The sequence below is a fragment of the Triticum aestivum genome, chromosome 2A, assembly GCF_018294505.1.
Source record: "Triticum aestivum cultivar Chinese Spring chromosome 2A, IWGSC CS RefSeq v2.1, whole genome shotgun sequence".
NCBI lineage: Eukaryota > Viridiplantae > Streptophyta > Magnoliopsida > Poales > Poaceae > Triticum > Triticum aestivum.
Genome location: NC_057797.1, coordinates 147202688 through 147212907, shown reverse-complemented (window position 1 = coordinate 147212907; position 10220 = coordinate 147202688).

Here is a 10220-nt window from a genome sequence, read left to right as displayed (position 1 = left end):
GAGTAATTTTGAAATTGAGAAATACTTGTGTTGAGGTTTGCAAGTCCCGTAGCATGCACGTATGGTGAACCGTTATGTAACGAAGTTGGAGCATGAGGTATTTATTGATTGTATTCCTTATGAGTGGCGGTCAGGGACGAGCGATGGTCTTCTCCTACCAATCTATCCCCCTAGGGGCATGCGTAGTAGTACTTTGCTTCGAGGGCTAATAAACTTTTGCAATAAGTATATGAGTTCTTTATGACTAATGCGAGTCCATGGATTATACGCACTCTCACCCTTCCATCATTGCTAGCCTCTTCGGTACCGTGCATTTCCCTTCCTCACCTCGAGAGTTGGTGCAAACTTCGCCGGTACATCCAAACCCTGTGATACGATACGCTCTATCACACATAAGCCTCCTTATATCTTCCTCAAAACAGCCACCATACCTACCTATAATGGGATTGCCATAGCCATTCCGAGATATATTGCCATGCAACTTCCATCATCATCATATACATGACTTGAGAATTTATTGTCATATTGCTTTGCATGATCGTAAGATAGCTAGCATGATGTTTTCATGGCTTGTCCGTGTTTTGATGTCATTGCTACGCTAGATCATTGCACATTCCGGTACACCGCCGGAGGCATTCATATAGAGTCATATCTTTGTTCTAGTATCGAGTTGTAATATTGAGTTGTAAGTAAATAAAAGTGTGATGATCATCATTATTAGAGCATTGCCCTAGTGAGGAAAGGATGAAGGAGACTATGATTCCTCCACAAGTTGGGATGAGACTCCGGACTTCAAAAATAAATAAAAGAGGCCAAAGAAGCCCACCAAAAAAATGAGAGAAAAAGAGAGAAGGGGCACTGTTACTATCCTTTTACCACACTTGCGCTTCATAGTAGCACCATGTTCTTCATATAGAGAGTCTCTTGAGTTATTACATTCATATACTAGTGAGAATTTTCATTATAGAACTTGTCTTGTATATTCCAATGATGGGCTTCCTCAAATGCCCTAGGTCTTCATGAGCAAGCAAGTTGGATGCACACCCACTTAGTTTCAGTTTGAGCTTTCATACAATTATAGCTCTAGTGCATCCGTTGCATGGCAATCCCTACTCCTCACATTGACATCAATTGATGGGCATCTCCATAGCCCGTTGATTAGCCACGTCGATGTGAGACTTTCTCCTTTTTTGTCTTCTCACACAAACCTCCATCATCATATTCTATTCCACCCATAGTGCCATGTCCATGGCTTGCGCTCATGTATTGCGTGAGGGTTGAAAACGCTGAAGCGCGTTAAAAAGTATGAACCAATTGCTCAGCTTGTCATCGGGGTTGTGCATGATTTGAATGCTTTGTGCGGTGAAGATGGAGCATAGCCAGACTATATGATTTTGTAGGGATGAGCTTTCTTTGGCTATGTTATTTTGATAAGACATAATTGCATGGTTAGTATGCTTGAAGTATTATTATCTTAATGTCAAATGACAGACTATTGCTTTGAATCACTCGTGTCTTAATATTCATGCCATGACTAGATTATGTGATCAAGATTATGCTAGGTAGCATTCCACATCAAAAATTATTTTTTTATCATTTACCTACTTGAGGACGAGCAGGAATTAAGCTTGGGGATGCTGATACGTCTCCGTCGTATCTATAATTTTTTATTGTTCCATGCCAATATTCTACAACTTTCATATACTTTTGGCAACTTTTTATACTATTTTTGGGGACTAACATATTGATCCAGTGCCCAGTGTCGTTTCCTGTTTGTTGCATGTTTTTGTTTCGCAGAAAATCAACATCAAATGGAGTCCAAACAGAATAAAAACGGACAGAGAATATTTTTGGAATATTTGTGAAATATGGGAAAAGAATCAACGCGAGACGGTGCCCGAGGGGGCCACGAGGCAGGGGGGCACGCCTGCCCCCCTGGGCGTGCCCTGACCCTCATGGGCCCCTCGTAAGGCGGTTTCTTCTCTTCTTTGGCCGCAAGAAAGCTAATTTTCGGAAAAAAATCGGGGCAAAAGTTTCAATCCAATCGGAGCTACGGATCTCCGGATATATAAGAAACGGTGAAAGGGCAGAATACCAGAACGCAGAAACAGAGAGAGACAGAGAGACAGATCCAATCTCGGAGGGGCTCTCGCCCCTCCCATGCCATGGAGGCCATGGACCAGAGGGGAAACCCTTCTCCCATCTAGGGAGAAGGTCAAGTAAGAAGAAGACGAATGGGGCTCTCTCCCCCTCTCTCCTGGTGGCGTCGGAACGCCGCCGGGGCCATCATCGTGTGACGACGATCTACACCAAGACCTTCGTCATCTTCACCAACATCTCCATCACCTTCCCCCTCTATCTACAACGGTCCACTCTCCCGCAACCCACTGTACCCTCTACTTTTACATGGTGCTTTATGCTTCATATTATTATCCAATGATGTGTTGCCATCCTATGATGTCTGAGTAGATTTTCGTTGTCCTATCGGTGGTTGGTGAATTACTATGATTTATTTAATTTGCTTGTGGTTATGTTCCTATCCTTTGGTGCCCATCATATGAGCGCGCGCGTGGATCACGCCATAGGGTTAGTTGTATGTTGATAGGACTATGTATTGGAGGGCAAGAGTGATAGAAGCTTCAACCTAGCATAGAAATTGATGCATACGGGATTGAAGGGGGACCAATATATCTTAATGCTATGGTTTGGTTTTACCTTAATGAACATTAGTAGTTGCGGATGCTTGCTAATAGTTCCAATCATAAGTGCATATAATTCCAAGTCAAGGATGACATGCTAGCAGTGGCCTCTCCCACATAAAACTTGCTATCGGTCTAGTAAAGTAGTCAATTGCTTAGGGACAATTTTGCAACTCCTACCACCACTTTTCCACACTCGCTATACTAACTTTATTGCTTCTTTATCTAAACAGCCCCTACTTTTTATTTACGCGCTCTTTATTATCTTGCAAACCTATCCAACAACTCCTACAAAGTACTTCTAGTTCCATACTTGTTGTAGGTAAAGCGAACGTCAAGCGTGCGTAGAGATGTATCGGTGGTCGATAGAACTTGAGGGAATATTTGTTCTACCTTTAAGTCCTCGTTGGGTTCGACACTCTTACTTATTGAAAGAGGCTACAATTAATCCTGTCAGATCACGGGTTCCAGCAAACCCTTGAGGTTCGAACACTGGGGTGCGCATGAAGGTTTTATTCCTATCGATCCATTCCCCAGCTCTCTAAGATCTTGCGGACGAACTCAACGAACTGACGACAGAGAAAGACACAAGATTTATACTGGTTCGGGCCACCGTTGTGGTGTAATACCCTACTCTAGTGTGTGGTGGTGGATTGCCTCTTGGGCTGATGAAGAACAGTTACCAGGGGAAGAACAACCTCCTGAGGTTGAGGTGTTATTGTGCTTGGTGAACTTGTGTGGGTGAGATGATCTTGGATCCGCTCTCTACTTGTGATGAGGTCGATCCTCTCTGGTCCCGTCTCCACTGTGGTGGCTAGTTCTACTTATATAGGCCCTGGCACTCTCCTCAAATATTGAGCGGGAAGGGAGACAACAACGGCCAATTCGATAGGGGACAGCCAATACAAGCTATCCTGACAAAAGGTGGTCTTCGCCTCCCAAAGGTTCTGGTGATGACGCCGTCTTGGGCTCCATGGTGACCTCCGTCCCGCCGTCCTTCTGGTCTTGGTCTCGTTGCACCAATATGGAAACCTTTGCTTGATGCCTCGGTACTCCGCGCCCGCGCTTGCCCCTTTGGCGCCAAAGGGGAAACAAGGACACTACGCACGGTGGCACCCGCTTGGCGCCCGCCTGGTCTTGATCATCACGGCTCATGTCATGAGGACCTCGCGAGGTTTGCCCTGCCTTGATCTCTCCGCCCCTCGCGAGCCTGCCTGGTGAGGCCGCTCCTGAGTAGGTCTTGCATCGTCCGCCTCGCGAGGCTTGGCCCCTCGCGAGGGTCTTGAATGCCTTGTCGATGAAGATGGGCCATACAGACCTACCAGCCAGCCATGCCGTGGGCTGCAGGCAGGCAAGTCTGGGGACCCCCGTTCCCAGAACATCGACAGTAGCCCCTAGGCCCAAGGCGCGCTCGGGCTTGGCGTTGAGGCGAAGCCAAAGGATCAAGCAAGGAGCGCCACGGGCCCCAAAAGCCTGCAGCCTCGGTTGACGCATGGTGGTTGATTGGACGTGGACGTCTCCGCTTCCTCATGATGCCTCGGCAACTGCCCGACTTGACAAAAAGGCTGGCGCGGACAGCGCTTGCCTTCATTGCTTCTTCCTCGCCTTGCTCCAGATCCCCTTTCTCTCTTCTTGCTGCCGGAACTTCCAGATCTGCTTCAACTTCGCTCCGCATCAGCGACCAATGGCGCCGCGCAAGGTCAAGTCCTCCTCGGCGCCGGCCTGGTTTGAGCCAGCCCTCGATGCGCCCAACGTCACGGAGAAGAACCTTGCCGCCACGCGCTTGCTGACGGCGGGGGCGAGCAATGAGAGGGGGAAGACGGAGCTCCGGCTTGCCTCCGACGAGTCAGAGCCTGAGGGAAGCACCTTCTTCCCTTTCTTCACAAGCAGCATCGCCGCCGGGTTGGTTCCCCCCTTTTCCGATTTCTTTTTCGAGGTCCTCGACCACTTCAGGTTGCAGGCGCTGCATCTCCATCCCAACTCCGTTCATCTCTTATCTAGCTTCGCCTACTATTGCGAGGCGTACCTGGGCATGATGCCGTCCTTGGCACTGCTGCGCCACTTCTTCTTCCTTGGTGGTCACATCTCCGGGTGTGCCAACTTCATCGCGGCCGGCCAGGCCAACTCGATCTCGAACACTAGGAAGAGGGTTGACAACATCAGGGCCAAATGGGTCATGATGAATGCCAAGTGCGCCCATCCACACTTGGAACTGCCGACGGAGGTGCGCCGACTGACAAGGGGTGGTCTCGTGTAGAGCTCACCGACGAGCGGGCGTCGTCAGTGTTGGAGCAGATGAAGACCAATTTGAAGCCGGGCAATGCGAAGGTGGCCAACGTGACTGGGGTCATGCTCGTGAGGGAATTCTTGACGCTGCATGTTGCTCCACTCCAGGCGCACACGCGCCCCTTGTGGAAGCTTGGAGATGAAGAAGACAAGGTTCGCCTGAGCCAGGTGGCCCTGCCTGATGACGAGCTGATTGCAGTTCTGTGTCTCTTGGTTGGGGACAACCAAGAGTACCCGCCGAGCGCCTTTCTTCCTTTGTTCCATCGCAAGGACTGGGAGTAATTCGTTGCTCCCAGGACGACCTTTGACGCACGCGGGCTGTTGCCGTCGGTGCTCGCTGGGGCCTCCGCAACGCCGAAGCTGGTGGAGGTGTCTTCTGATGAGTCCCGCGAGGAGGAAGAGGTGAAGGAAGGGTCATAGGAGATCCCAGAGGGAATGGGGGAGAACTCCCCCTTGAGCAAGGCCAACATCCTCCGCGCCCTACCAGACGATGTCGAGGTCGTCCCCGCCAGGAGGTGAGGAGCTACCCCTCATCCCGACAAGGGCTAGATCGTCGCTGGTCTCTCGAGATGCTGCCTCCAACGTGGCACCGCCTGGGGCCGGCTCTGATCCTTCTGCTGCGCCGTTTTCTGCTCCCGGAGCCCATGTGCCCACTCCTGAGGCTCTGACGCTTTCGGGTTTTAGGCTCACCAAGCGGAGGGTGGACTATGTTGCGGTGGATCAGTAAGTTCTTCGAGCTTCGTCTTGTTCCTGCTTGTACTTGCTGTTTTCTGACATTCGCGTGGTCGATCAGGTTGGAATCTTCAGCGAAGAAGAGGAAGGGAAATGTCGCGGTCGTGCCTCCCTCTACAGAGAACAGAGGCGATAGCACCCGCACCTCCCCAGCCCAGTCTCCCTCGCGAGGCCAAGAGGAGCATTGGCAAGATGAACCAGCCACGTGGCCCCGCTGGCTCCGGAAGTGGCGGCACCCGGCTCTGCTGATGAGGTCCCAAGGGCTCCGGAGCCCTCAATCTTCCAGGCTCTGGTAACGACGTCGCCTCCTCCTCCTGCTGCTTCTCTGGCCCCACATTCTTCTGCTGCCTCCGTAGCCTAGGAGTGTGTCTTCTCGGGGATGGCCAAGCTATGGGAAGACCTCCTGGGTGTGGACCTGCATCTAGTGGCCGGATGCCTGGAGCTGGCCTCAGGCTGGCTTCACTTTGACTCGATCGTTCGAGCGTCGCTTAGCCAGGCCGCAGCGGCCTCCGAGAAGGAGAAGCAGGCTGCCGCTAGAGCTGCGGCCGATTGCGAGGCGGCGCTGAAAGACGTCGAGGCCGCTCGCGACCGCTGCCGAGAGCTAGAGGGTGAGCTGAAGAGGCTGCGCGACGAGCGCGCAAAGGAAGCACGCGACCGCGAAGCGTAGGAGGAGGAGATGAAGGCTCGGGAGGACGCCATCAAGGGCCGCGATGCCGAGCTGGGGGAGCTGACGAAGGTGTAGGCCGCGGAGCACAGCCGACTGGAGGAACTGGAGCAGAAGGCGAAGATGAGGGAGGCCGAGCTCGATGTTAAGGCGAAGGTCCTGGCCAAAGATCGCGAGGCCTTCTTGCTTCTTGAGAAGAGGTCTAGCGTGGCGCTGAAGTCACTGTACGAGAAGGGCCTGGAGAAGCCGCTGACCACCGACGAGGATGGCCCTGCTCAGCTGCTTCCCCACTTGGTGAAGGTGCTTGAGGAAGTCGTGGAGGGCATCGGTCCTATGGCTGAGGCGGAGGCTCGTGTCCTTTCTTCAGCTGCGCTGACGCGTGTCTTCAGCCATCTGTACCTTCGCGACCCCAATGCTTGTCTTGACGAGCTGCTGGAGCCCGTAGCTGACAAACATTGTGCGACCGCCGCCGCAGCCATGAAAGGTCAGGTGGAGGCCCTGCTGAAGAAGTTCCGCAGCTTCGTCCTCGCTCCCTCGACCGGTGATGCCACCGATACTACAGATGGTGGTGTCCAGGGGTGACCTGTGGCTGCTTCCTGTTTCATTCCTGCAATATGCATCAGGCCTCGTGGAGGCGTTAAAACTTTCAATTGATATTGTGAGAACAATATGTCTTGTAATATTTGCTTCGAGATTTTGTGATTTTCTTCCTATTTTGCTTTGTGTTCTGCGTCGGCACCCGCGCATACCTCAACCGTCGTTGGGACGACCGGAGACCAGGATGGACCAAGGAGTGAGGGGCTACGTGACCAGTTAGGCTCCCGAGTTGCGATGCTCAGGAGTCCCCCTTGATGCGCAAACAGCTTACAGAGCGAGTACATGAGGATAGGTTGATGTTCTACATCGGCAGAGCCCGGCCCCGCGCATACCTCAACCACCGTTGGGTCGACCGGAGACCTAGGACGGACCAAGGAGTGAGGGGCTACCCGACCAGTTAGGCTCCTGAGTCGCGATGCTCAGGAGTCCCCCTTGACATGCAAACAATCTCTATACCTTTGCCCTTGCCGAGGCTTGGCTCAGGAGGGGCGTGTGACGACCAGGTCCAGGAGACCTGGCTGGGTGGCGTACGCTTGGGCGTGACCCGAGCGTAGTCCCCGTGCCCAGCCCCCTCGCGCGGCTCTCCCGAGGGGAGGCGTTGTGGTGAGGCCAGACACTGAGCTCTAGGGCTCCCTGAGGTTGGTACGACTATGAAGCCACCCTCAGTTGTTTATCACCAGCGCAGAGCATAGTGCTTCCGCTTGTGCACGGGCATAGCCGCTCCTCGGCAGTGTCGACGGCCAGCGCGGAGCATGGTGCTTCCACTTGTGCGTGGGAGGGGGCTCCCTCTGAGGAGAGCCCCCGGGGCGTTTACAGCCCCGCCCTGACACGTGGCTTGCACGGCAGGGCTCGACGAGGTGTATCTTGGCACTCGTGGGCCAACCTGGGACTCACGAGGCCCTACCTCAAGGCGGGTTGCGCCTGGTCTTGGTTCTTGTTTGTGGTGCTGGACATGCAAGGTGGTCAGACAACCTGAGCCGAACGAATCTCCTGAGGTTATTTTGTGAGAAGGCCAAGCACCAACGGCCCCAGGAGATGATGTAAATGGGGCCGACCCGCTAGACAGAGCTCAGCCGTTGGATTTATCGACGTTGCAGGGACAGACCCGAGCACAGACGCCGTGCTCAATTTACTCACGTGAAGGGTCCTGAAGAAAGACGACCGGCATGCGGTCCCCATGATGGGTGGTGATCGAGCAAGTAGTAATCATAGGTAGATCAAACATGAGAGCAGCAGGCTTAAATAAGTGCATGAGAGATACGTGCCACTGGGTCAGGCCCGAGCGGCTTGGGGGCAATGCAGCCCAAGGGGCGCCCCCAACAAGGTAAGATAAAGGCATAAAAAGGGATACATGCCACAGGGACGGACCCACGCGGCCTGAGAATGATGCAGCCCGAGGGGCGCTCCCAGCTAAATGAACTTGGAAAGATGTCACCTGGTTTTGTTGACAAAGGAGAGTTGGGGCAGCTGAAGGTGCACGGCAAAGGGGTTGCTCCTCGTGAGCCACCGGAGCCTTGAGCCTCGGGAGGCTCTGGGGGCTCAGGTGGTTCCTTGAGGACCGTCTCCATCTCCATCTGGACGGCATGGTGCCTGGCCTCCTGAGCCGGTCGGATGCGCTGCAGGCTGCACCGGTGGGCGAATGATACACTTGGCAGGCCAAAGGGCATGCGAATGTAGCTGTGCGGTGGGCCCTCATAGCATCCCACGCGCGAAGGCCATAAAAGCTCCTGAGAAGCGGCCCTGTTGAGCCCTGGAACGTCGATGCAGACATGAAGCTCGGCATCCTCGCCTGGATGGGAAGCTGCATCTCGCGTGCGGCGGTCGCCATGCATGGCCCTTGTGTCTTGCAATTCCTGGGTGGTCTAGGTGATGAACTCCTAAACAGTGGGCAATCCTTGTCATATGCCCTCCTGAGGGAAACGTGCCATGAAGAACGCCTCCAAGTGGTGCCTGAGCGCCTTCCTCGTGATGTGGGCAAAGTCTGAGGCCTTCCAGAAGAAAGCCCCCGAGCCCTGCCCGAGAAGTGCGCTGGGCACGCCTTCCTATGCAATGGAGGGAGGCGCCCCTGGAGCAGGCGCTGATCCTGACGAGGCTCCGGCTGTGGTGTCACCCTCCTGAGGTCCTGTGCGTTGCTGCTTCTTCTTCTTCTTGGGGATGGCCTTAGGAGGGCCCTCGCCCTTGCTGTCGGGGTCGTCGACTGCTGCAACTTGGAAGGCATGCTCGAGGGAGCACACCACATCTCTTTCTTCACATGGGACCGTGATGATCCCGCTGCTTCCCAGCATCTTGAGGAAATTGTAGCCATGATGGGTCACTGCCATAAACTTGGCTAGGGCTGGATACCCGAGGATGGCATTGTATGACATGCGGATATGCGCAACATCGAAGTCGATGAGCTCGGTGCAGTAGTTCTTGCGTTCTCCAAAGGTGACGGGGAGGCGGACCTGCCCTATCGGTGTGGTAGAACTGCCAGTCACTCCTGAGAAAGGCTTGGTGGGCTGAAGCTGGTCATACGACACTTGGAGGTTGTCGAACGTGTCGATGGACAGGACGTTGATCCCTACACCATCGTCGATGAGGGTCTTGGTAAGTTGCACGTTGCTGATGACTAGGGAGCAAAACATCAGGAGGGTGCCAGTGGTAGCTGCGCACTTGAGCTGGTCTGCCGAGTTGAATGTGATGGGGCACTGGGACCATCTGAGCGGGCGCGTGGCTTCAAGCTTGGGGAGAACTGCATTCACTTCACGAGCAAACTGCTTGAAGATACGCTGCGAGGCTGGGGCCTGGGCTCCACCAAAGATGCAGGTGATAGCACATGGTTCCTGGAAGCCCCTAGCCCCCTCGTCCTGATGGTGTTCATCATTCCTTCTTGGCGGTGGCGGCAGCGGAGGGAGTCCGACATTGCCTTGAGGAGGATCCTCACGAGGCTGATCCCTCCAGGCGCCCTCACAAGGCTGATCCTGCCAATGGTCCTCACGAGGCCAGTCGGGCCACTCCTGGCGCGGGCCGCGGTCGTCCCAGCGTCCGCCACCACGTCCTCCTCCTCGGTCGTCGCCCCGGTCGCCGCGCTCAGGGCGCCGACCGAAGCATCCTTCGTGAATGGCTCTGAGCTCTTGACAGTCACTGGTGTTGTGGGTGTTCAGGTTGTGGAAGGCGCAGGACGGATGGCTGCCCTTGGATGACTCTGGTTGGTCTCTTCCACACTTGGTGTCTGGTTTTTCTACGAGCACGGCTGCTCCCTT